Consider the following 4,553-nt stretch of genomic DNA (forward strand, 5'->3'; position numbering starts at 1 on the left):
GTGGAGTATATTACTGATTATGTTAAAGCTGTAGTGACATGCTTCTTCTAATCACGTAGTTATTAAAAATTAAAAAAATGATTAAAAATAATAATAATTCTTCAAAGCATAAAAATGTGCTCAATAATAATTAGTAGATGCAAAAACATTACCATTGAAATCTACCTGACGACTTTATATCCATGCTCAGATGCCAAGGAGCTCAGAAAGTAACCGACTGTGATTAGTAAAAATCAGATATATAGAGATTAGAAACACATGTGTAAACATTAGTGTTAATTGCATTGAAAATGAAATTTTCTATATGAAACTGTATATTTTAATAATGAAATGAAGATCTTTTTTAAAGGTTAAAACCTCATTTAATTTTATGCCTTATAGGGTTTATACTGAGTACAACATTGTATAACTGTACTAATTCAACTGTAAACCTAAAAATTTACAGCCAATTTTGCAAGAGATGCATCTTAGTTCTGGAAATTATTATTGAATATGTCAGTGCTGTTGTAATGAAATGCTTCTAAGTATGTGGTTATTAAATAAATAATCTTTTTAAAAAACTACTGCTGGGAGTCAGGGCAATTATTCAGGTATAGCTGTATAGCTTAGAAACACCAAAAAGCTCTTTTCCCTTTAAGTTGCTTGCTGTTAGGTATTTGGCCACAACAATAATAATAGCAAGCAATACACACACACACACACACACACACACACACACACACACACACAGGGGTTGGGGATTTAGCTCAGTGGTAGAGCACCCTTGCCTAGCAAGAGACTCAAATATTCAGGGTCCAGGCAGGTACCAAATGTCACACTTTAGCTGAAAATATTTTATTTATTTATTTTTTTTGTCTTTTTGAGACAGCGTCTCCCTGTAGCCCCAGCTGGCCTAGACCTCACTATGTAGACCAGGCTGGCCTCGAACTCACAGAGATCCACCTGCCTCTACCTCCTGAGTGCTGGGATTAAAGGCATTTGCCACCATGTCCAGATAGTTGAAGATAGTTTAACCAAGTGCTTATTTGCCAGGGTGTGAGCAGGGATAAAGGAACCATCAGGCACCATAGACAAGACACCTAGGGGCAAGCACAGATCCACGCATGTCCACCTTGGCCTAAGGAACAGGGTCAGGAGGTTGCTAATAGACCTAGCAGAGGCCAGGCCTTGGGTAAAAAGGTGTAACATGACCCATGCTGAGCTGAAGGACAGTTATGAGTTCATGCAAAACATGGCGGTGGGGCAGGAGCTACACAGTGTTATGTGTCCCTCCTTTTATGAGATCCAGGTGAGGGGCTGGAGAGATGACTCAGTGGTTAAGAGCACTGGCCACTCTTACAGAGAACCAGGGTTCAGTTCCCAGCACCTACATGGCAGCTCACGGCTGTCTGCAACTCCAGTTCTAGGGGATCCGATGCCTTCTGGCTTCCGTGGGCACACCTCCACGTGGAACACATACATGAAGCAGAAGGCTCATACATCAAATAAAAATAAATGAAATCTTAAACGATCCAGTCAGGCTTGCAAACCCTGCCGGTCAGTGATATTTTAATTCACACATGTGCTCATCTACTTTGATAAGTTCATAGGTGGCTTTTTTATTTTTTATTTTTGTATATTCATGGATGGTGCTGGACAGATGGTGTCTGTGTATCAGAAAGCCTGCACTCAGAATGAAGCCAAATGCTCCTGGAAAGTGGAGCGACTTGCAGTCTGGTATGAACTGAAAGCCACTGTCCACACAACATGGACTGGCTTAGAGCAGCGCCAACCCAACCTCTGCCCTACGGTACTCTGTTGAATGCCAGCAGTTTAGGTGGCCATGCAAGGCCCCTGTGTGACCATGATGTGAGAACAGTGGGTCTGGCTCCCAACCGTTCCAAGCGATCAGGCCTCCTGTGCCTATTGGTACGACGGCCACACTGTCACCAGTGCAGACCTCACCTCCGTCTAGTCTCCGCCTGTGTGAGAATTCTGAGAAGCCCAACCTAGACTTACCTCTGCTTCCCAGTAGCATCCAATCCAGAGCAAAATCCCCGAGCGTTCCCTCCCCAAGCACCTATTCTGCCCTCTTTATTTAGTCCTTTTATTTAAAAAATATTTTATCTATTGTTACATTTTAAAAATATTTTATTTACTGTTTTTATTTTATGGGTATGAGCATGCTTGTATGTTAAGTGCACCTGTGTTATGCAATGCCCTTAGAGGTCAGAAGAGGGTGTCGGATCCCCTGAAACTGGAGTTAAGAGTGCTTGTTAGCCACCGTGTGGGCGCTGGGAGTAGAACCCAGGTCCTCTGCAAGAGCTGTCAGTGCTTTTAATCTCTGAGCCATCTTTCCAGCCCCAGTTTTAAATTTTTTAATATTACATTTTATTTGCCTGTCTGTGTGTCTGTGCGTGTGTGTGTGTGTGAGTGTGTGTGTGTGTGTGTGTGTGTGTGTGTCTGTCTGTCTATGTGTGCACACTTGCCAGAGCGGAGGCCAGAGGACAACTTGTGGGAGTTGATTTTCTCCTCCTACTATGAGAATCCCAGAGATTGAACTCAAGTCGTCAGGCTTGGCAGCCAATGCCTTAACCCACTGAGCCACCTGGAAGCCCACTATACTGGCCTCTTGAAGTCCCTCTGGGGCTGGAGAGGTGGCTCAGTGGTCAGTATCACTTGCTGCTCTTGCAGAGGACCTGGGGTTTGGATCCCAGCACTTACATGGCAGCTCACAACTGTCTGTAACTCCGTTTCCAGAGGGGATCTGGTGCATGTGGTACACTTAACATACATGCAAGCAAAAACCTCACACACATAAAAATAAATAAATTTTAAAAATTAAAATAACTGCAATTCCCAGATACATGTTCTACACAGAAGCAGGTCACAACCCTGACTTGGCGAGCTGCAGGCTTGCTCATGGGGGGTGGGGTGGGGTTGGCCCGGGGCTTTGGCATACCTGAGGCTTGAACTATCTGACTCCTGAGTGCAGTTTCCAGAGGCATCAGAAGTGGCCAGTCTAGTTTCTGGAATACATGTTTAAGTCACAGCAACTAGAAGTCTCAGCTCTTCCCTATCTATTAGCTCGCTGCTGGCCCTGCATCCCACACTACCATTGAAAATAATTTGTTGCCACATGACCACACTGGTTCCCAGTGCCCCACTTGTCCCTGGCAGAAGTGTCTCCATGTGCTGGTCATCCTGTCCTAGAATCCCACTCTGAGAGTCTGTTTCCTAGGACCACCTCTGCTACCAATTACCGTGCTCGTCAGGATCCCAGCAGGGAACAGATGGGGTGCTCAAAAAGATAATTAATGGGGGCATGCCATCCTAACAACCACCAGTAATACCCTGGGGAGAAAAACCAGAAAAATCAACAGCCTCCTTAGATCTGTCAGAGAAGTGAGGTCACAGGGCAAGCAGACAGACAGGAGCAAACCAAGAATCACAGCTCAGCAGAAACCAGGGCAGAAGAACCTGAATCATGAAACGGGCATGGCTCAGGGTCCGAGACAAAAGCTCCAAGGCCTGACGTGAGAGTCATGTGCTCTGTGAGAGTCACCCTCAAGGGCTCTCCCAAACTCTCCCAAGGGAGAGCCAAGAAACACCTGGCCAGGTGTCCACAGCAGGTGGGGAAAGGTGCCGGGGCCTTCGCTCTTCTTAAGGTTTACTTTCTCAGAGGTGAAGAGATGGCTCGGCAGCACGGACTGCTCTTACAGAGGCCTCAGGTTCGAATCCCAGCACCCCCAACTGGCCATATCTCTAGTTCCAGGGTATCCAACACTCTTCTGTCCTCTGTGGACGTTGCACGACACAGGTGCATTTAAATACATGCAGGCATAACACTCATACACATAAAAATAAAATTAAATAAATAAAATTTAAAAAAAGAAGGCTTGCTCCCAAGAGAAATTAGTTTATCAGCAAGTGCCCAGCCAGAGTGTTATCAGAGCCCCAGCTGACCCGGGGGAAGGACAATACCCAAACCCAGCTCTGCCTAGCTTCCCATGGCATAAAGAGGGACACCCAACTTCAGACACGTCCATCTTCAGTTGGTATGGGCACCAGGGGAGCTCTGATGACATTTACTGTCCAGAGTCCCAGGCTCACTGACGCTGACCCCAGCACAGGACAGCAGGGTGTCACCCTCCCCCAGCCCCCACGGAACAGGCCCCTGGGGAGCGGGTTCTTCTCCCCAGTGCTTCGTGTCGTGACGGCACACTGAAGGACAGGCCAACACCGTAGCCACACCCAGATAGAGGAGAAATGCTCTGATAATCTGAATGAGAAATCAAAACAACTTGGCTAATGTGCGCAGAGGTCTAATGGGAAAGCGGGAAATGGGAAAGACGGTCAGAAAGGATCCAAAGGAAATGCTGGAGAGAAACAAGTACCATCCTGAAGATGGAGAAGCACCCCGCCTGGACTCAGTAGGAGATTGGACACGTCAAGGAAAGGGTCTCAGAACCTGGGGATGTTTGGGTAGAAACTTCTAATATGGAAAATGCAAAAAGGCCCAAGTAGAACAGAGGAGGATCTCAGAGAGGTGGGCGAGGAGGAGGGGGAGGGAG

The sequence above is a fragment of the Nannospalax galili genome, unplaced genomic scaffold (genome assembly GCF_000622305.1).
Source record: "Nannospalax galili isolate Female #2095 unplaced genomic scaffold, S.galili_v1.0 scaffold507, whole genome shotgun sequence".
NCBI lineage: Eukaryota > Metazoa > Chordata > Mammalia > Rodentia > Spalacidae > Nannospalax > Nannospalax galili.